Raw genomic sequence first — 23,351 nt, forward strand, 5'->3', positions numbered from 1 at the left:
TATTCTCAACTTTGGCTCCAATAAAGTAAAGAACTAATTTTTCATGTAGTAAACATCATCCACTGCTCCACAAAAGCTGTGTGGGGAGAGTCAGACTCAACCGTGAGTCACAGAAAAATGTGCCACAGCCTGAAGCAATGATCATGTTTTCTGTAACACTGCAACTCCTGTCATGATTGGTTCAGAACCTTTTGCTAGTGAGTTGAATAAGAATAAGTTACTCCATTATTTTAAATTTGAAGCACGTAATGAAAGTAAACTAACAGCTTTGGATTTTGTGGTTCATAAAACTTTAAATACTGAAAGTCCATAAGTGATGTTGCCACTCCATCTGAAATGTGAGAACCTTGAGTTTGAGTCATTTGAACCTCGTCTTTACATGAACACACTTTAATTTACTTTGTTAATTACAGAGGAGCTGTTTTCTAAACTAAACCACATCTAAAGTAATTCAAATGAGCACAACCTTGAAAATGTGCTGTAGTAAAAAAAAGCAGCGTTCATAGTGAAGCGGTTACATTATTCCCTACGTTGTACCCAAAGCTTTTGGAGGTGGTGGGCACACAGAGTCCACTAGCATCTTCAGATGACTTTAAGAAACCTGGATGAGATAATTTAGAAAAATCAGATCATGCAGGAAATCAGACATCATCATTTACTACACGTACTGCATAATCCCATTTTCCAAGACACAAGCTGCTACTTCTGGCTATTACAGTTTTCATATGTACTTCAGTGTAACCAACAACAGTGACTGAGCAGAGTGTGTAGTAACAGCAGGGATATAGACAATGGACCAGTTATTTAACAAATCTAACATTCATGAAACAATTATATTCACTGAACGATATACAGACATGCACAGGGAAAGCTATATACATATTTAAGAATCCGTCTTATCCTTTGAGAACCAATAATGTCGATTCCCTCATGTTAAAATTAGAAATCCCCCAAAATGTTACAGTTAGTGCTCTTTGTAAATAATGTTTTTAGACAGAGCTGATGTGCTTCTGCTCCTCCCTAAACATCTGCTGTCATTGAAGATTAATGCAAATATTTTCTATATATGAATCAGTCCCAGACAAACGACACACACAAGGACATAAGAATTATAAACAATTAGACTCCATTTTATTTTCTTCTTTGTTAATTGATACTATTTATCTATTTTTACACCACATAAGTAAATTATACATGTAGTTGGATAATCTGTGTTTAAAATGGTCAAAATTCATCGTTAAAAATTGGTTTCAAGACCTAAAATACACCTGAGGGCTTCTAATAAGTTCTTCTTTTGTTAGTTTCAAATATCAGTGATATTAAAATATGTTGGCCAACACTGCTGCTGTCAGTATTCATGCTGCATGAATTCATCCTTACATGTGCATTTGAGCTTTACTGCAGTAACAGGAGTATGGCAGCCTGTGTCAAGCGTCCCTTTGAAGTTGCTCTCTAAAAGTGAGATCTTGCCTCAAGTTTCATGTAAGCAGGATAACATTAGGGAAGTTTACAAAGCCGTACAAATACAGCGTTATTTAAATAAGCAGTGCAGGGTGTTGGTTGCTGCCGTGGATTCAGTGCAGCCCTCCAGCTCAAGTGCAGATGGGATTTGCCAAAAATGCAGCCTCCAGTCAAACACTGACTGTAACCATCTGCATGGTTAGCATGGCTTACAGCACTTACGTGTATAAAACTTGATATCAAAAGAAAGTCATTTTCTTTGTTACTCACAATTGATAATCATTTGTAAAGAGGAGGCTGAGTGAAGTCCAGGTGTGTCTGATGGGTGTCAGAGTGCTAGCAGAGTGGATATGATGCATTTTAATGACATGGCCAATAGGGGTGGGCGATATAAACGATATACGATATACAGTAAACGATAGAGATTTTGACTATACCGCTCTATAGAGATTGACAGACCACGTGACTTTCGTGCATTGCATGCCGGGAACTCGTGGCAAAACAATCCAAGTACCGCATCAAATGCAAGCATTTGCAGCACCGCAAAACGTTCATTCTCCGGTTCCAATAAATTCTTGGTTTTTCTTTGCCTCCCAAAAAGGATATGTACAAAACGAAGGAGAACAATGCCGGTCCGTACAAAGACAGACTTGATGAAAAGTCAATAATATTGTATGCTGTAATCGTACTGGGCAATTAGTGATACAAAAAAACACGTTTTACCCTGTGAATAAAAATATATGTTTTTGTCAATGTACCATGGTAATAAATTAAGCAAAACGCAATATTGTGTCAGGACAATTCACTATTTATGCACAATAAACAAAGGAGCATAACGCGACAATTTCTGTTCAGCGCCAGACTTGCTTGTAACCTATATCACCAATTATGTTATGAAAAATGACGTATTAACTACTACAAAACACTGACCTTTGTGGAAATGCTTGGAGCAGACTAACATGTGAGCTTGAGTGTTCTGGGACGTTATATTTGGTCTTTGAATGGCTGCAATCCAGGCCATCTGTCGGCTCTTTGTTACTTCGTAAACATGGCTTGAACAATTTCTGTTCAACGACGTAATCCGATAACAACCGATCTCTTTACCTGTCGGCTTCCCGTGGCTGTCATGCGACCGACTATTGCAGTTAATAATACAACAGCTTCTTGCCAATTTTTGTGTTTCTATTTATCGCTGTGTAACTGATTTCAATTGAAAGTCTGCGTGCGCTAGTACCTCTTGCCACGAGTTCCCAGAATTCTTTGCGGTTTTACCCCTGAATGATGTCACATTTTCAATCTCTATCCGGTTGTTCAGTCTGACGTCACTAGCCGTGTCTGGACCTAAACTCCGCTGCAGGTCCATATATCAAACGATCACTATGGCATTACTGAGAGTTGAAAAACTGTCTAAAGTCTTTCATCTTTAATGAAGTGATCAGCGTTCTGACCTACCAGGTGTAACAATTGAGTTTAACATCCAGGCATCCATGAAAACGGGATTTATGACATTTAACGGAGTTAGAAGTTAGCAGGAAGTTAGCTCGCTAGCTTCTATCTAAATACAATATAGCATGTCCTGACTGCGGAGTTTTGGAAACAAATTAAAACGTACAGCTCTGTTATCACTTCCAGCATAAATGAAGACAGAAAACTAAACAGCAGGGACGTTTGTAGGGTTACTGAAGTTGGGCTAGCTGGTATATAATGATGTGCTACGTGACCGCTAGCGACACAGCTATGTTAGCATAATATAAACAAGCTAACTTTTTTTTCCACTCGATAAAAGTTAACGTGAGTGTTCTCGGTGGTCAGGAACAAATGTAATCGCATGGCAGGATGCTGTAAAAGGACCAAACTTCAGCCAGGAGAACAACTGAGATAATCCATCCACAATACGAGGTTAGTCATTCATATACTGCTGCATGGGCTGGGCTGTAGTTACATCCTAAGGTTTTAAAAACTGATCAATAAATGATTAGCGGTAATAAAAGCCGAGGGAGGTCAACAGTGATCACTGACTGTTTTAGGAGCTTTTTGAGATTAAATAGAAGAAAATACAAATACATAACATTAAACATGTTAACAACACAAAAGCCATATTAAACGCAGACTACTTTAGGCCTGGAAGTAGGATTCGTCACGTCATCACTGAACAATCGGATAGCGATAGTGCATGTTGATGATGTCATAAAGCTGCGCCTGTTTTGGTCGAAAGCATTGCAGTGGCTACAACCATTATCATCTGCAAATTATGGCGGGCGACAGTCATAGCAAAGAGATGAAGCACTTTTGAAATATGGGGAAAGCCAAAAACTGCGCTTCCTCCACTTCCGTAACATTGATTCATTAATGTTGAATTCTCTCGCAGCTGCTCTATTCCCATGTTGTTGCAGTATCTTAATAACTAACCTCGTATTGTGGATTAATAATCTCAGTTGTTCTCCTGACCGAAGTTTGATCCGTGTATAGCATCCTGCTATGCGACTGCATTTGTCCCTGACCACCAGAATCCCTCACGTTAACTTTTATCGAGTGGAAAAAAAGTTGGCGTTCATCCTCCAGCTTCACTGTGCTAATGTTATGCTAACATAGCTGTGTCGCTAGCAATCACGTAGCACATCATTATATACCAGGTAGTCCAACTTCAGTAACCCTGCAAATGCCACTGCTGTTTAGTTTTCTGTCTTCATTTATGTTGGAAGTGGTAGCAGAGCTGTACGTTTTAATTCGTTTCAAAAATCTCTCAGTCAGAACATGGTATGAAATGTTTAGGTTTAAACTAGCGAGCTAACTTCCTGTTAACTTCTAACTCCGTTAAATTGAATAAATTCTGTTTTCATGGATGTTAAACTTAATTGTTACACCTGGTAACGCAGCAACACTGATCATTTTATTAAAGATGAAAAAATTCAGACCGTTTTTAACTCTTAGTGTTCGTTTGACTTTGGGACCTAAAGTGGACAGAGTTTTGGACCCACATTACTCCGCGAAGCTCCTCACTACCGCAGCCGTAATGCTCTGACAATCCATCAAACAGTGCGACTTACCAAAGTTGTACTAAAACATTTTTTAACAGATTTCTGCACGCCAAAATTGGTTCGACGCCAGTAAGCACAACCAGAATTCATACATAAGGCACAGTCTCGATTTTTGAGAAAATTAAAGGATTTTAAGTGTGCCTTATAGTGTGGAAAATACATTTATCAGAAGAAAAGAATATATCGCGATATATATCGTTACCAAAGCACATGCTTCAAATTATATCGCGATATGAATTTTAAGCCATATCGCCCAGCTCTAATGGCCAACCTTATCCACCTTAGCGGCTGCAGTCGCCAGCGGCAAGTCAATAGTCATCTTTATTATCAGTTGATAATGACATGTCCATTATTACAAAGTGGGGAGTAAACATGTATCTTATTGAGATTCCTTCTAGATAACTGCATCGACATGACCAATTATTTTTCTGTCAGTTGGCTAATCGATTAATCGATTACACGTGTAGCCAAAGACCCCTGTGAGATTCCTGGGTTGTTGGAACGGAGGTCAGGTGGGCGTATTTTTATTCCCAGGGAATAGATAGTCTTTGTTCCAGTTCATACGTGGCAAAAAACATCTTTCTGAGAGAAATCTGGCAAAAGCAGGTTTGTGTACTCTCCAACAGGAAGTAGCTCTCTTCTACGTGTGACATAATTTTAGAAAACCAGGAGTTACTAAACCTAATGGCTGCTGTTTTGAGCACGCATAGTGTGTGTAGATCTTCTGCATATAACTGTGAACTAAAGTTTCTCTTTAAAAAGCGTTTTCCAAGTACCAGGAAGCATCCTCCTCTTTATATTTTTACAGCTCTTGTGTGGGATGTGACTTCAGTGTTCGAGCAAACCTCTCTACCTTAGCTCCCACACACACTGCTGCTGTGTCACAATGTGAGTTTGTGTAGCCGGGGAAAGTTGTGCGAGTCTGTTGTGCGCTGTAATTTGTGACTGTTATCTTTCCTCTGCCCGTTTGTCTCGTCGTGCAGCCACCGAGGCTTCCTCGTTATTTTTGCTGTGCTAGTGGAAAGCAGCGCCGCTTGGATGGGAAGGCGATGTGCGACTAATGAACCCGGTGAGAGGAGGTGCGGCGTGGCGCCAGGATGAAGCAGCTATGAGAAAGGCAGCATAGAACAGCAGGATGGAGGAGAGATAAAAAGCATGATAATGCTTTAGACTTTGGTGTAAAGGCAGAAACATGAGCTGTTAATCTTCTTCATAAATAATCCAGCGTCCATTTAGCTGGAGCTTCTGACCCGACTGAACTGGGTGTGGGCTGCTGGAGAAGCAGTTACTGATGTTATCTCTTTGTGTCGGAGTGTAAAATCAGACTGAACGTGGGCTATGTCACCCTGAGAGATCGCTCTGTATCATTCTCAACAAACATGGACCTTACAGCTTTATACAGTAAATCCAAAGCATGCGATATCCATCAATGCTGAGTATTGGTGATAATTAATTAATGCTTGTAATTTAGAATGTGTTTCTTAGGGTAAGAGCTACTTAGATCTCAGACAGTTAAACAGCAGTGATCCCATAAGGCTAGACTGTACTAGAAGTTATGTATAATGTATTAGAGGATCTCATCCTTCAGCTGATGGGAGAACATCCTTAAGACTGTTTTTCATCAGTAGTTGCTCTGTTCTATGATGTCCGCCACCTTAACATTGGCATTAAAGACCTTTGGTCCTCTGGTTTGTGGGCTGGGACACATTTAAGTGGATCCCATGGATTATCGATCAAATTAGGATCTGGACAAGTTAGGGAACACACCGTGTCTTTGCTGTTTTTCTCATTCGCTGTTCATCTAATGTTTGGATGTTTTGGTAAGTGTAATAGCCACATGATTGTGGATATTATGGAGGTGTCCAAATTCAGAGGCTGCATCCTCCTGAGGACCTGGTTTTTGTGGTCTACGTGGGCCGGGTCCTCTAAAGACCGAGCAGGCCAGAAGGCCGGTCTAGCCTTCAGATTTGCGTCACCAGTTTTTTCGGTGGAGTTTAATAAACTCGGCCGTCTGCTCCTTGCTATGTAAAAAATAACAGGACACTGGCGTAAACTCTCGACCATCTCACCTTCTGTTTAATCAGTTTTCTGTGTGACATTAATTCAGCTGTGTGAAAACTAGAACTTTAATCTCAGCCAAACCGATTTACTCAGGAACAAATAAAACACTGAAAAAACCCCAAACAGTAACACTTTTAGTTATCTAAGTGTTCTCGTCGGCTCTAGTGACCTTCGACCTCCAGGTCAGCTATCGAGCTGGTGGGTAACAGACGTCTCCGAAAAACTTGGAGCACTTTTGCAAATATGTGATGTCTTGATAAACCGAGCATATATTTGAAGTTTGTACAGCTACTTTCTCACCTGAAAATATGTTAAAAGTTTATTTTGTCACCCAGAAAGAGGAATAAGAGTAATATTAAAACTAAGTAGCTGCCGCCATTGTTGAAAACTGGAATTGTTTGGGCCTCGCTATGAATTCTGGGATAGATTGGGCCACAAAGGACACACCTGACCCATCCTTCAAATCTGGTGAGAAAGAGGACGGATTTGTCGGCCGCATTTGGAGGAGTCTACGAATTTGGACAGCCTTCGTTGCGTCGCTGTGACGTAATCTGCCTACAAATGTGGCCTCCAAAGGATGCGGCCTATGAATTTGGACACCCCCAATGAATTTTAATTACATTGTAAACCTTATTCACCTCGCCTACCTAGTTGTTTACTGAGGCTGCAGTCATCAGCTGCAAGTCAAGAGTTTGAGTTAGTCCCTGGGGTGATAGACTGACTAGAGAGATGCCTGGTTATGTTAATCAATTATTTATTTGACAGAAGGTACTTGGTTATTAAAGTATTCACAGAGAGTAGCTCCTTTTACTCATGTGCACATAAGCGCCAGTGAAATCTAAATATTTGGGGAAGAATTCTGAGTTTTAACAACTTATCAAAGTGCAAACATGAGTAACTGGCTGATTCCACCAAGCAGTGCTCTGACGGACACTTAAAGCCTCCTCTGTAGCTCAGACACGAAAGAAATAAAGACAGAGGTCAGATAAAATCAGGTGTGTTTTAAGAAGAGATTTAAGAGATGATTCTGTCTCAGACGGACTTATTTCTGCTGGCAGATTGGTCTCTGCAGCCTTTGCGCTCTAACTCTATCCACTTTGATTAAAAAAAAAAAAGAGGGTCTCATACAAAATACTGACCAATATTATTTGGTTTTTAAAGGGTCACTCCTTTATGACTACAAGTCTAGCTAACTGGTGTTGAGTTTTCAGTCGGTCAGACATTAGAAATCCACCTAGCGTTGTGCCACCAGGAAAACCCACTAATGCTCTTTTTAAATGAGATTCCTTATTTTGCACAAAGAAAAGTTTAATGTTTTTATTAAAGGGAACAGTGCAACTACAAACATCATGAACTGTAAAGCTTCTAAAGCGGGAAGGTTTTAGCATGGCTGGTAAGATTTTGAACTGACATAATGTGATATATACACACTGAACTATGCTTGATGCCATCAGAATTGCATTTACAGCGTTAGCTTCAGGCTCAAGGGGAACTATTAAGTTTTGTGTGTGTACATTGATTAGTGCACATTAACCTAATAAATGGCTTTAAATGTTAAAATGAAGAAATGGTTTGATAGTCAAATCCAGGCTTTATTAAACCTGATGGAGGAAATGTAACAGTTTGGACTATAAAGTATTCAAATCTTTGCCTGAAATATCTGCAGGTCAGTCATAAATGGTTTGGTTTACTGGGCATTATCTAAAGTTGAGCCCAAGTTTAATTAGATTGAGCATTAGATTTATATTTCTGTCCATGTTGTTGTGAATTTAGCGACACCTTTGTTGCAGACTTGCCATCGACTGTGTTGAAAGGAAACAAGATCACAACAGTTAGGTAAAAAATATTTTTTGGTTGAACTTGTTTAAATTTATTTTGATCCCCTTTAACTTCTTGGTTGGCGTGGGGATGTGTAGGTTGAGGAACTTTCCACTTCCTTTATCCTCTATTAGCATGACTGTAGGAGAAGCAAATGGAAATGGAGGACAAAGGCACTAGCATGCAGTCCTCAGGCGGAAAGTTACCCTCAGAGAGGGTTACACCTGTAAACCGTTCGGTCTAAAGGCAGCTTGAAAGTAAAGATGGTGAACTGGAAGTTAACCTGAGGACTGAATCTAAACCTCTTTCTGCGTATATGCACTTGCTTTATATCTATATTTAAAAAACAAAAAAATGTGAATAATGGATTTTCCTTTCTGCATAATTGTTTTAAAAGGAGATGCTGCATATGTAATTAAGAGTTGCTGTGTCATGCAAAGCAGTGTGCTGAAGACTTTGAGGCTTCTGGTCTATCCTCATTTGAACCTGGATGGATTAGTAGGTGCCAGTAGGATTCTCTGGTGCTGTACCCAAATGGTGATTACATTTCCTGACTGATTGGCTCCTGCCCACTTCACCTGTGATTGCATGTATGAGGTTCAGCAAATGAGGATAATCTAGATTTCTTTTCTCTGACTGACAAAGCTTTAAAAGGCCAAATGTGCAAAATAACCAAAGCTGCAATTCTTTAAGCTTGACAAGCTAAAATTGATTAATGACGCACACAATAGATCTTTGTTGTTGACCAACTCTTTAACTGACTGACCACCTCAGCAGTATCCTGAACACTACACATTCATGTGTTTGTTCTTCTGCTTGTGTACATACAGCTGTCAGGCTGGACAGCTGTGACTTCCTGTCCTGTGGGTCTTCAGGTTTTATCGGAGTGAAAAAGCAAAGTGTTGATGTGCCGAGGTTAATCTGTGAGTAAATGTCAGAGCGGGCTGTTAATGTGCTGTTTGTGTGCTCAGCCTTCAGACCGTGTGTCAGATTTCGGCTCTACACTGATGTGTGAATGTGACACCTCTGTGTGGCAGAGTGCTTGGGTTTGTTTGGGATCTCCAGCACGTTTCACTCTTGGAAACTGATGTATGCTCACAAAAGAGCAACGAAATCTGAAGCTACTCAAACATTTACTTTTGGAACCAGGGGTTTGGTGATATTGTCCCCAAATTATATCACAATATAATTTAAGAATTCTTTTTGAATATGTTTGTTGAAGTGTGTGTGTGTGTGTGTGTGTGTGGGAGGTCTCTTATTTTATTGTGTCACCCTTTGTTACATGTGCAGCATTTTGTTGTTTTTAAATGTGCTTTATAAATACATTTGGAATTGGAAATTAGCAATAATCATATTTATGAATAACATTTGCGTGAGTCAAATGTAAGCACAAAGTAACCTGGAAATTTATAGTATAAGTGGAAGATGACAGTTTAGCTCTGGAGCTTGCACAATATTTGTTCTGTCAGATAATGTGCGAATATTGTGCACTCATATGGAGTGAAGCTAGTTATGGTCAGTGGAGTCATTTGGGGTATTTGTGACTTCGTAGCCTGATCGTACTCAACAGTGTGGCAAAGGATTAGCTGTAGTTTTTAATCAGCTGTCTGTAAGGTCATATTTCAGAGTTAATCTGATTGATTGAATCTTGATTATTACAAGCTAAAGATGTTGGAGTTCCTGTTAAATGCTAGGTGTAATGGCAAAACCATTAAGCCAACATGGAACTGCAATTCCTCTAACTGCCACTTGAAGTCGTCCCTGAAACGCGAATCACTCTCCAGAGACCCTCGCGTTGAAATGCCCAATGTTTATATCTGCTAAAAATGTACTGGATAGTTTTCAGCGTTATAACATTAAATTGAACTAAACAAGTTGGGTCTTCAGTTAGGTGTAGCTAATTTATGCTCGCCTTACAGAAAGTTTGTGCTAGAGTTGAGGGAATTCTAGTATTATTATAGTATTATTATTAGTCCATGAGGAGGTATCCGTGTCTGTACTGTTTTAGAATTCAGCTTCTCAATCAAGCTAAGTAGCATTGGCTCAAACCTCGGCTCTAAATTGGTCTAGTTTTGACTCCAAACACCCAACATGGTCGCAGCTGTTACACAAACATAGAAGCCTTAAAATGACAGCGACGACTGGGTGATATCACACTGAGTATGTCACAGTGATTACATCCTTCTTATATTTACAGCCTGTGGTTTAATATTTCTGGTCACAGGATTCGGGTGGCAGCAAACAAACTAACCGTGAATTTCTGAATTTATGCTGCACACATTATGTGTTTGAATAGCCCAGCACACTAAAAGGTGTTTGTTACCTGGCTGAAAATTTGTGCAGTCTGTTGCCTGAAGCACTTCGTCTAACAGTTTACTGTCCTGTGCTATTTCTCCTGTTTTCATTACACATTGCTATATTCTACGCTGTCAAAAGAGCCAGAAAACACATATTTTAGAAATATTATCGTTCGCAAGCTGCTCACTGTGAACACATTGCATAGTGGATAATGTCATTCAGCTCATTTTCACCTGTTAAATACAGCACTAGGAAATGTTTGCTTTACATTAAAATTAGAAATGTAATTGTTATTATTATGATTCTTTTTAAATCCTGTCGTGTCTGGAAGCTTTTCCAATCAGAGTTATGATCTGAGTGTACTCTTGTGCCAAACACATTTTGCTTTTCCAAGATCAGCTCCATAAATTGTATGTATTGTATGTATGTGTGATGTAATTACTTCCTTATCTGGTTTACTTATGTCAGTTTTGTTTACAAAGTTCACAGCTTGGGTGAGGTTGAGATACAGCAAACAAACCGTGTGGTCCTCACATATCCTCTGCCAGAATAGCATGCATATAGTTCTCAGCAGAGTTGTCTTTGCAATAGTTGCATATGTGTGAGTCTGAGGCCCATTTGGAACAACATTTGTTCTGTATAGTTTGTATTTGCTGTACGTTGCAGATTTTTTGACAGTGTTTAAGCATACTTGTGTCCAGAAGTTTGATTGGTCGATCCATCTCCCTCCCACTTTATGGTTGGGATAGAAATTGATTCATCAATTTTAATTTTTAATAGCTTATACATTTTTGATAGTCATTTGAGGGTGCAGATATTAAAAAACAACTTTTTTGTATTCTGTATTCTGCAACCAGTTGGCAAGTGTTTGCCAACTGGTTACTTCAATTGCTAGCATGAAGTTTGTAGCAAAGAATGGTGTTGTACTAAAACATCCTTCCGTTTGCTTTGGTTGCTAACACGTTGCCCTGGTCATGAAATGTGCCGCATTCCCAAACACATGCAGACTCTTTGCCAAGTAGCAGTGAAACTGAAAAGTGTGATGCATATGTAACCTTTCACTTTCAAAGGAAAAGTTCCATCTTTGGAAATGTAATGGTTGCAAAGGGAAGCACACCAGGAAGGCATGACTTTACTTTTACAGTGGGGCAAAAAAGTATTTAGTCAGCCACCGATTGTGCAAGTTCCCCCACTTAAAATGATGACAGAGGTCAGTAATTTGCACCAGAGGTACACTTCAACTGTGAGAGACAGAATGTCAAAAAAAAATCCATGAATCCACATGGTAGGATTTGTAAAGAATTTATTCGTAAATCAGGGTGGAAAATAAGTATTTGGTCAATAACAAAAATACAACTCAATACTTTGTAACATAACCTTTGTTGGCAATAACAGAGGTCAAACGTTTACTATAGGTCTTTACCAGGTTTGCACACACAGTAGCTGGTATTTTGGCCCATTCCTCCATGCAGATCTTCTCGAGAGCAGTGATGTTTTGGGGCTGTCGCCGAGCAACACGGACTTTCAACTCCCGCCACAGATTTTCTATGGGGTTGAGGTCTGGAGACTGGCTAGGCCACTCCAGGACTTTCAAATGCTTCTTACGGAGCCACTCCTTTGTTGCCCGGGCGGTGTGTTTTGGATCATTGTCATGTTGGAAGACCCAGCCTCGTTTCATCTTCAAAGTTCTCACTGATGGAAGGAGGTTTTGGCTCAAAATCTCACGATACATGGCCCCATTCATTCTGTCCTTAACACGGATCAGTCGTCCTGTCCCCTTGGCAGAAAAACAGCCCCATAGCATGATGTTTCCACCCCCATGCTTCACAGTAGGTATGGTGTTCTTGGGATGCAACTCAGTATTCTTCTTCCTCCAAACACGACGAGTTGAGTTTATACCAAAAAGTTCTACTTTGGTTTCATCTGACCACATGACATTCTCCCAATCCTCTGCTGTATCATCCATGTGCTCTCTGGCAAACTTCAGACGGGCCTGGACATGCACTGGCTTCAGCAGCGGAACACGTCTGGCACTGCGGGATTTGATTCCCTGCCGTTGTAGTGTGTTACTGATGGTGACCTTTGTTACTTTGGTCCCAGCTCTCTGCAGGTCATTCACCAGGTCCCCCCGTGTGGTTCTGGGATCTTTGCTCACCGTTCTCATGATCATTTTGACCCCACGGGATGAGATCTTGCGTGGAGCCCCAGATCGAGGGAGATTATCAGTGGTCTTGTATGTCTTCCATTTTCTGATGATTGCTCCCACAGTTGATTTTTTCACACCAAGCTGCTTGCCTATTGTAGATTCACTCTTCCCAGTCTGGTGCAGGTCTACAATACTTTTCCTGGTGTCCTTCGAAAGCTCTTTGGTCTTGGCCATGGCGGAGTTTGGAGTCTGACTGTTTGAGGCTGTGGACAGGTGTCTTTTATACAGATGATGAGTTCAAACAGGTGCCATTCATACAGGTAACGAGTGGGGGACAGAAAAGCTTCTTACAGAAGACGTTACAGGTCTGTGAGAGCCAGAGATTTTCCTTGTTTGAGGTGACCAAATACTTATTTTCCACCCTAATTTACGAATAAATTCTTTACAAATCCTACCATGTGAATTCATGGATTTTTTTTTCACATTCTGTCTCTCACAGTTGAAGTGTACCTCTGGTGCAAATTACTGACCTCTGTCATCATTTTAAGTGGGGGAACTTGCACAATCGGTGGCTGACTAAATACTTTTTTGCCCCACTGTAAGGTAAATGTTCTACCTTTCCAATTAGATTTTCACTTTTTTCCAATTTTCACTACTGTTTGGAAAGAAAATGGCAAATGTTTTTTGCAAACTACAGACAACAGCAGCAATCTGCTGGTGAGCAAAGCAACCAAAGTTAGTTGGGCAACATACACCCTTCCCTAGCAACCTTAATGGCCTTAGGCCTCAAAGAACCATTAATTGAGGTGCCTCTTCAGGGTTTGTAGAAAAATCTCTCAAAAAAGGTTTTTTTTTTTTTTGTGGAACTAAAACTCTTGGTATCAATCTGGAGAATTATTGATGGTTCTAGCATTAAAATGATCCCTTTCTTTTTCTCTCCCCCCCAGAGAAACCCCCAAAATACGAGGACAGGACACAGCAGTAAATCTGAGTTCTTGTGACTTCAGACTTCTCTCATCACACAGTATGAATGGTGAAGGAAGTGTCTAACATAGGAGACTAATAACATGCACACTTAAATCCGAGCAAGGCCTCTCTGGGCCTGGGAGATCTGGGAGCCAATGGGGGTGTAATGAAGCATGGAGCAATGGCATGATCACCTCATTATTCTTTGCTGCTCGCTCCAGAATCCTGTGCCAAGTCCACAAGCGACTGAGGCAGCAGCAGGGACAGCAAGAGACTGAGCTGATGGGTTGATTGTGCATGCAGAGTGGATGTCACAGGGTGTGTGTGAACCAGATCTCAGCTGCTGATTGCTAAGAATGGTTCTTTATTTTATTCAAAATAACAGCAACTTCCTAAGGATTATTTTGGATACATAAAGAGATCAGTCAGGTTAATGGATGGCACATCTGTTTTGTTTAATCGGATGAACTCTGGTCATGTACGGCACCTTTAGCTTTTTATGTTTTCATAGTTGTGGATCGAATTAAAACAGTGAAAGTGAAAAACATTAGTTTCCTTAAAAAGTGAAGGGATAGCCACATGTCCGATGCCCTCCCTCTATTTTGGTCCTCTATGCCAAGCAGAAGAATAACAAAGTCGAAGCTTTTAACCCCCCTCGACTTCCCTCCTCACTCTCCCATCTCTAACCAAAGCCAGAATCCCTCCCAAAGTCCCCAAACTCATCTGGAAATCTTTCTTATCTCAGCTCATCCCAGTTTTTCACCCAGCAGCAACGTTCTCGGCAGTTTGAGCAGCACTGAAAATTTAAGGATTCCAAACCCAAATTCATCCCAAAATCTAACCTGACTATGAATGTGCATGCTCTCAGAAAAACATGCTGTGAATATTTGAAAAGCCCTGCAGCATTTCATTGCTTTAGTCTGTGTGTCCAGGTGAGAGAGAGCAGTGCCATTTGATCTTGAGTTAACAAGGAAGAGATGAATTAAAGAGACGTTTTTGTCCCCACAGAACAAGAGTCTTGATGCATTTGGATGCACCACGTGCTCTTAAAATGCAGAATTTCTCCTGAGAGGCGGAGCAGCATTTGTGATGTTTGTTTGTTGTTGCAAAGCATATGGATAGTGATCAAAGTTAGACATACTTTAACTTTAAAAGAAACGTGGTACGAAGCACGTTTCAGACCAAAAATTGCAATCTTGAAAGAACAGAGAAAACGTGATGCATACATTTCCATCAGCTTGTTTATTATGACCAGACCCAGTGACTCAGACTCTGTATATCTCGTAACATTCCTTGAAACTGCTTAACATCTCTGAGTCTTGGGTCTGAATTTCTAACATGTCGTCTTGGTTTTGACAGAGATCTGCAGCGTTCACAGCTGACAAAGACATATCGTCTGATTAAATGGCAGCACATGAAACTATGGGAGCTGATAACTATGGATAGCTGAAACTCACTGAAACGATGCAAAATAAACATGAAAATGTTTATTACTTTGAGTACTTTGAATGCTCAGAGTAGAAAAGTGCTATATAGGATCTAGCCCATTTAACATTGTTATACAATGTGGTTGTAAACTGAGACAAAATGTCCATTGCCAAGTTTAGAGTTAAAAAATGAACAGAATGGGATTCAAACTGACGACTACAGGTGAGGACAAACCTATTAACTTTGTAAAGCTCAAAGCGTGTAAAATCAAGTCAGATCTGAGGAACTGGGAATCCCATCAAGGTGGAAGGAATCACGAAGACCTACACCTGAGCTACAGGTGTTCACCTACTAACCCGAAGGTTGGTGGTTCCATCCCAGTCTGCATGCCAAATGTTCTTGGGCAACATACTAACCCCATGTTGCCCTCCAATACATACATATGAATGTCTGTGGGAATGTTGGATAGAAAGCAGCTTAGAAAAAGTGTTTTGTGTGATTGGGTGAATGAACAAGTTGTGCAAAGCACTCTGAGTGCTCAGAGAGTAGAAAAGCGCTATATAAGAACCAGCCCATTTACCAAGAACTGATATGTGAAAATTTTGAAAGAAAACCTCAAGCAGTCGGTTGTGAAACTGGGTCTGGGTCGTTTCTTTGTCTTCCAACAACACCAACCCAAAACATGCATCGCTCTTTGTAAGAATCATTTCCAACTGAATGGCCTGCACAAAGCCCCGACTTGAACATATGTTGGGTGAACTGAAGACCAAGGTCTGTGCCTGAAGATCATCAAATTTGGAGGATCTTAAGAGATTTGTCAAAGAAGAATGGCCTAAAAACATGTGAGACTTAAAAACTGCATGACTACAGGCTCTTATACAGCAAAAAAGATACACAACTGACTTTCAGCATCAGGGGTCAAATAATTCGATTTTTGTGAAATAATATTGTTTCTGTGTGCGATTAAAATATAAAGATCAGAAATAAAACTATAATATTTGGAAAGGCTGCGTTAAAGTTTTCTTTAGTTTTGGTGCCTCAAAATACTTTTAAAGAATGACATTTTTTTTATGGCGGGCTAATAATTCTGACCCTATCTGGATTAGACGCAAACACACAAAATTTATCTTTATGTCCAAAATGTTTCTCCCATCTTTTAGCTTGTGAGCCACACCTCCTTTTTCATCTCCAGTAGAGGCCATAATAGAGTGATTTTTAAAAACACATTTATTTACTTAATAATGATCCATATAAACATTCAGCTCTGCTACCACTTCCAACATAAATGAAGACAGAAAACTAAACAGCAGTGATGTTTGCAGGGTTACTGAAGTTGGACTACCTGGTATATAATGTTGTGCTACGTGATTGCTAGCGACACAGCTATGTTAGCATAACATTAGCACAGTGAAGCTGGAGGATGAACGCTAACTTTTTTTCCAATCGATAAAAGTTAACGTGAGGGATTCTGGTGGTCAGGGACAAATGCAGTCGCATAGCAGGATGCTATACACGGGCCAAACTTCAGTCAGGAGAACAACTGAGATTATGCATCCACAATACGAGGTTAGTTAATATACTGCAACAACATGGGAATAGAACAGCTGCGAGAGAATTCAACATTAATGAATCAATGTTACGGAAGTGGAGGAAGCGCAGTTTTTGGCTTTCCCCATATTTCAAAAGTGCTTCATCTCTTTGCTATGACTGTCGGCATATTGTGCAGATGATAATAGTTGTAGCCACTGCGATGCTTTCGACCAAAACAGGTGCAGCTTGATGACATCATCAACATGCGCTATCGCGATAGAGTGATACAGTCAAAATCTCTATCGTTGGCCAAATTTATATCGTTTCTATCGTATATCGTTTATATCGCCCACCCCTACTCAACAGTGCCTCCTGCAGTTCTTCTAGAGTTGAGGGATGATTCAAGACAATGTTGTCTTGAATCATCCCTTGTTAATAATTTGCCAAAGGTTTGTTCTGAAACCTTTGGCAAATTATTAACAAACTCCTCCGTCTTCTATGCATTTCACAGATAATTTGAAAACGTTAACAGACAAGAGCTCCCTCTGCTCTTAGCCCTGGCAGAACAGTCGAAGCAGTTTTGTGCCTCAACTTTGCTGATTTGCATTGTCTTTGCTGATCATTATGTGACAACTGCTGCAACAATACATCATTACCAATAGTTGGCAAATTGGACAGGATGATCTTTCACAAAACAACTCCCCTCTCAACTAGGCTATTCACCTTGTCTATAGAATCCAGAAACATGACAACCGCATTATTTCTCCTAGACCCTGCCTTCATGCTGTCACATTCGACAAGTTCCCCTACAGCCAAACAACACTTCTCAACCAAGTAATTCAATGGGTATTTTAATACCATACTGACAGGAAAGGCTCCAAAAGCCTTCAGAACCACATATCATTTCCGCTATCGTACCCAGCTAAGTGCTATATGCTGCTGAAAATAACACCAAAAACACGCCAGTGAAAGAAAGTTGTGTGAACAGAGCTAAAATGTGAATCACCACTGTAAAAAGTAAAGTTCAAACCTTTAGAAAACCTCACACTCATTCTCCTCTCCACACATGCAGCAGACGCTCATGCATGCACACCCAAAAGAAAGACGGACAGACAGAACATGTTCTGTTCAGTATGCCTTGAATCTGCTTTAACTCATCAGGAAAGTGTTCACTGACATCACTGATCAAAGAGAAGTTATTCTCCCAAACTCTGCTATACAGCTGGATTCTGCAACCACAGGAGTCACCCCCTGCTGGCCATTAAAAAGAACTAAGGCGCTTCAGTATTGTCTACTCTTTTTAGAGCCAGAAGCTACATCCATCTTTTATTTCGTCTATGATAACGGCAATCCACAGATTCAATGTGGTCATCTCTCTTATGTAAGCAAAGCATGTCTGGTCGAAGGTTTCAATAAAATATGGAAGCATAACAGAACCCAGCATATTCACATCACTAAGTGAGCCCCCAGTAGCAGAGGACATTGATTGCAACTTAATCCATCCCATTGTGAGTTGCTTTTAAAACTGGTTTATTGTTTTTTACAACACAAAAACAAAACCATCAAGATTACGAAGCAAGCATGGAAAAGGAAGAAACCCTTAAGCTCTCTATAAATTACCCCTTTAGTTCCCTTAATTTATTTTCATCAACACCAAAGCTTCATATGCCCTAATACATGATACATGTGCAGCAGCTAGTCAGTAGCAATATTTAAAATGCATGCTCATCAAATGCACTCCAAATCGTGACACGGGAGATTAGTTTGTGGCCATAAAGGTTGTATAATATAAATGTAGCACAGTATTCCGTCACAGGAGGATCAAATATTCTCGTAAGGTCATCCAGTGAAAGAATCTGCCAAATCGAACATGTGGCGCTACCTGCCTCAAACCCTTGTGAATAAGCGAGTAGCTGAACGTAACCTCAGTGCAATGTAAGACTGAAAGCAGTGTGTGTTTATTTCATCGTGTTAGGGTTTGGTACAGCTTCACGAAATGATGATGATTTCTACAAATTAGAAAGCGCTGTTCTGTTTTCACAACAACGCAATAAATGTTTTAATTTTTTTTAAACACCAAAATCGATAAATAATCATCACAAAAGATTACGCTGTCAATATTGAACAAAATGAGTGTGATTATAGTTTTGCCAAGGACTGTGCAGCCCTAGCTTGTTGCACAAAAACGGAAGTGATTTGTGTCACTTGAAAGGTTGCCTTCAGTTGACACCTACGGTTTCCCACAGTTACTTTTTTTCTAACCATTACCTCGGTCACTCTTCTTTGATTGTGTCCTGACAAAGACGTGCCAGGAAGTGGATGTTGGGGACATTTCGGTCAGCGATATTCTTCCAAGTTGATTTTCCTTCTCCCAAGATTTTCCTCTTCCATCAGTTTTTTTCCTGGTCTCCCGTTGTACTCTCAGCCTGCTGCGATCCCCCTCTTTTCTTTTTTTCTTTTCTTTTTTTTTTGCGTTGTTGTCTCCTTAACTGGACTCCCCCAGGCCTGATTCTTTGGCTCAGTGGGGCTGTTGCTTGGCCGCTTTCTTTCTGTGGGCACACAAGGACTCCTGGATTCAGAGCTGACATTGATTTTCCTTTTCTTTGGCAATTTGAACCATGAAGAAAATGCAGACGCTTAGTAGTAGTATGTTTTTGGGTTTTTTTTTTTTGTTTTTTTTTAAATGAGATCATTTAGATAAATGGCAGTAAGTCTGGGACAGATGAAGACTATTCTTATCTTGAATTCTTTAACTCATTTAACTCGATGCTTTCAGGAAGCACAAGCAAGTCAATATTGTTTTTTTGCTCATACTGCTGCAGTTTTTCCTTCTGTTAACTTGCATTTCCTTCTTGAGCTTTCCAGAAACAGCAAAACAACCAGGGTTTCGTTAGCCGCTGTTTCTGCAAAGAGCAGAGCAAAAAGTGTGGACTACAGCAGATGTTCAGGCAGGACCAGCACTACGGGGAAGTGGCTGAGGGGGCAGTTAAAAATGGTGATGGGGCAAATTTTATCCTGCTGTGCCTATTTTTACCTTTTCTTTATTAATCACCTAGAAATATAATGGCATGTTTGACTCAATTTACCCTGGTTTATCTTCCATTATTACTTAAATTCCCATACAGAAAAGAAATAGTAAAAACTTATATGTGATTACTCATGAAAGTGGCCACTTTCGCATTACTTTCATACATTGTTTTAGTAAGTATCCAAAACATACAAGTTTCATTATATAATTTTTCAAGGGATCTTATATCTGTTTTCACACTTATATGCTTTTCATACAAGTTTCACACAAGACAGATACAAACTTTATAAGATTTATATATATCTTTTCCATATGGGTTAGTACCATTTATAAAATGATTTCCATGTTTTATGCAGTATGACTTGAAACTAGAGATTCTAGCCCAGAAAAATCATCAGAGATATGTTCATGCAGGTCATAAAATAGAGAGCTAAAAGTCGTTCTATACAGATGGATTTGGTTTTTTTTGCGACCCGGGGAATTGCATCCAGCTGGGTATTAAATACAATACTGTTAATATTGTGAATTGAATGAAATTAGCGAATTCATTTATTTTGCATTAGCTCAAAAAGAATCTGTACAGCCATGAAGAGCAGCCAAAGCAGAAACATAGATGCGTTCTGTCTTCTGACACTCCCTTCAAGCACAGCGTTATGTCCAAATTCCTCGACGACATTGATCCGTATCAGGATAGCGTCACACAGTTGCTGCAGACTTGTCGGGTGCATCCGTACGTGAATCATAGAATCATACATGTGGTGACTATGGTCACCAAATTTTTGTCATTTAATTTTTTTGTAATTGTTCGTTTAGTTTAGCATGAATCCTCTTGAAAAAGAATAGTTTTTCCGTTTTTGTTTTTCTTGTTTTTTGAGAAAAAAAAAAGCTTGCCAAAAAATACTTAAACTTTAAAAATGTATGTTGTCCTTTGTCCTTCTAGTGGGCCAGATTAGAGTCTTTGCTGGGCTGATTATGCCATATTTGACACCCCTGCTGTATACCATAGAGATGGCTGTGTGGGGAAAATCTTAGTAGATCAGCAGTTTCTGAAATACTCCGACACCAACACATCTGGCACCAACAACCATCCCAAATTCAGAGTTACGTGAATTGCTACCATGTTACTGATTGATTAGATATTTGTGTTAACAAGCAGTCAAACAGGTGTACCTAACAAAGTGACAGTGACTGTATAAGGGCTTTGACTTGACCACTGTTCAGGCAAATTAGCTCGGCTGACTCCAGTCAGTTCACTGTTGAGATTTTGCAGATCATTGTCATTTTGTAGAATTTGAAACCGCTGCAGCTGTGCTGTGATCACAGTTTCACACATCAAAGACTGTGTAGCAAGGGAAAAAATTAAAAGGCTGTAAATTGGCTTCAGTGTGGTGTGACTCGTGTCTGTTTGTGTCAGCAATTAAGTCACTTCAGTTTACATTTTTAATGTTGCCTCCACGTGTTCTGGCCTGAAAAATACATAATTGGGAAAAAGAAGTGGTTTCAGTGGAAGTAGAGAGTTAGATTTGTGTGATACATACCCAGATAAGGTTGGGAAACGTGCAGTCTGCTGAGACTGACTGCACATCCAGATGAACAGAATCAACCTTTTGGGTCATTACTGTTTATTGTACCTTTCTAGCTACTCTTAAATCTGCTACATTGGATTGGTTGCGCTGAACAAGTCCCTGATGTGAAATGTGCCCTAGCCATTATCCTTACTTGACCTTGTTATTTAGCACCAGACCTCACTGAAAATGGAAAGTCTGAATACTGGGTCTTAATTTCTCAGTTAAAGAAAAAAAGGAGGGGTGGCACCATATATAAAGGATGGATTTAACCTCCGGATACACAATATGAACCCAATGAATGCCGTAAATGGGGAAAATGACCCTATTTGTCGCATGATTTATGGCCTCTGTAAACATTTCTTCTAATGACTTTATAGCCTGAGTCAGAAGTTTCAAGTTCTCTTTAATACTTCAGTAAGATGATGTTCATTTGGTAAATGATGCTCCCATTATAGTCTAATGGACAATAGAACAGGGAGTGCTTTAGGATGAGGTTATTTTGTGATTGACAAAGTACTGCTATTATAGTCATACAATGTTCCTGGAGTTATAATTCAGGTCCACCCCTCACCCAGCATGTCCAGTCTTGTGAAAAAAACAATGCCAAACCTGAGGCTTTAAAATAGCCGCCCACTAGCCAGTGTGTCACGCCACAGTGACGGCCATCCATCTCTTAAATAGTCTATGGTTGTTAGTTAGAGAGAGACATAACACAGAAGACACCGTCAGCAGCTTGGGGTTTTTCCATGTCTGGTATTGCATCAGTGTTTCCTTGTGTGTTTTTAGTAGTTTGTGACTTGACTGTAAACTTAGGACAGGTGAGTTAAAATGACCGAAATCTGCTCTGATATTTAGTAGTTTCAGTACAAGAGAATGGAGACTATAGCGGGGGACTGTTGTGACATGAGTGCAAATGAACTGGGCGAATAATATAAATCCATATCCTTCACTTCCACTGTATTTATTTTAGTTTTGTTGTTACAGCCATTTTATTTGATCTTGAATGCATTTGTTGTTTTTTATTTTAAAAAGTTGTGAAACTCTTGCTTAAATGATCAATTGTGCTGCCTCCATAGAAATTCCGTCTGTTTTTATTTAAAGGCCTCACTTAACTTGTGCATTTTTTATAGATGTACTCGAGGCTGGTACAACACACATCTGACTTACTTGTTAATAATTTGTTTTAAGAAACTGCCATGGTTTGTTTCTTTTCCCCTAAAGCCTAAATGAGCATTTAAGTTTTTGTCAAGTCAAAAATTACATTGAGTTTACTTGAAAAATGACAAACTGTCCATGTTAAAAAGCTGAAGATGTGTATTTCTGGCATTCTGTGTGTTCTCGCATGCAGGGGTCAGAAATCACCCAACAGCTATTTTTATACAGCAGGTGGGGGGACCCCTGAGGCATGCCTACAGTGGAAATTTACCTGCCCCCCAATGTCTGTGTCTGTGTCTGGGGATTTAAGATTGGCACGTGACAGATAAGAGCAGTGATCCTCCCCCCGTGTCTGTGCACTCACACAGAGAGTATGCACCACGGTGCGTTTGCATGTGCTAAACTCTGCTAAGCCTCGGCCGTGGGGAAGAAGAGCACATTTTCTCTTTCCAGAAATATCTTCATTGCTGTAAGAAGAATCAAATAATCAGATTAGCTAAGGCCATGCAAACTAAGCTGAATCCCTTGATTGTGTTTACTACCAACTAAAACAAAAAGACAAGCTCCTTCTCACACTGGGCTGGACTCAGTCTGGGGTAGATGGCCCCCTCCTCCTGCTCCTCTCGCCCCAGGCCGTATGGAGGAGCTTTAATGGCTGCTGTTGTTTCACACTAAGAGCCAATCTGGCTGTGCTCCTGGAGCCATCAGACGGGCTGTTAGCACACAAACAACAGCATCACTCCAGCTATCAGCTGCAGTAAAAACAGTGTGGGACCTCCTGTGGTTCAGGATGATCCTAGCCCCCCCACATCCTCGTTGATGCTGGTGCAGATTAGACTGTCGGCATGCGAGGA

The 23,351-nt window shown here is 40.1% G+C and overlaps 1 protein-coding gene across 3 annotated transcripts in view; it reads left to right on the top strand.

Annotated features, from left to right (window-relative positions):
• Positions 1 to 23,351, top strand: part of large2 (LARGE xylosyl- and glucuronyltransferase 2) — a 121,526-nt gene that overhangs the window by 25,707 nt on the left and 72,468 nt on the right. The window contains exon 1 of one of the 3 annotated variants that reach the window (XM_026145339.2): positions 9,163 to 9,301. The exons of the other annotated variants lie outside the window; for them this stretch is intronic. The gene's annotated coding sequence lies outside the window, so the exon portion shown is untranslated. Of the gene's footprint in view, positions 1 to 9,162; positions 9,302 to 23,351 lie in introns of those variants that run through there. 3 annotated transcript variants of the gene reach the window in all.

The sequence above is a fragment of the Astatotilapia calliptera genome, chromosome 1 (assembly GCF_964374335.1).
Source record: "Astatotilapia calliptera chromosome 1, fAstCal68.1, whole genome shotgun sequence".
Classification (NCBI taxonomy): Eukaryota; Metazoa; Chordata; class Actinopteri; order Cichliformes; family Cichlidae; genus Astatotilapia; species Astatotilapia calliptera.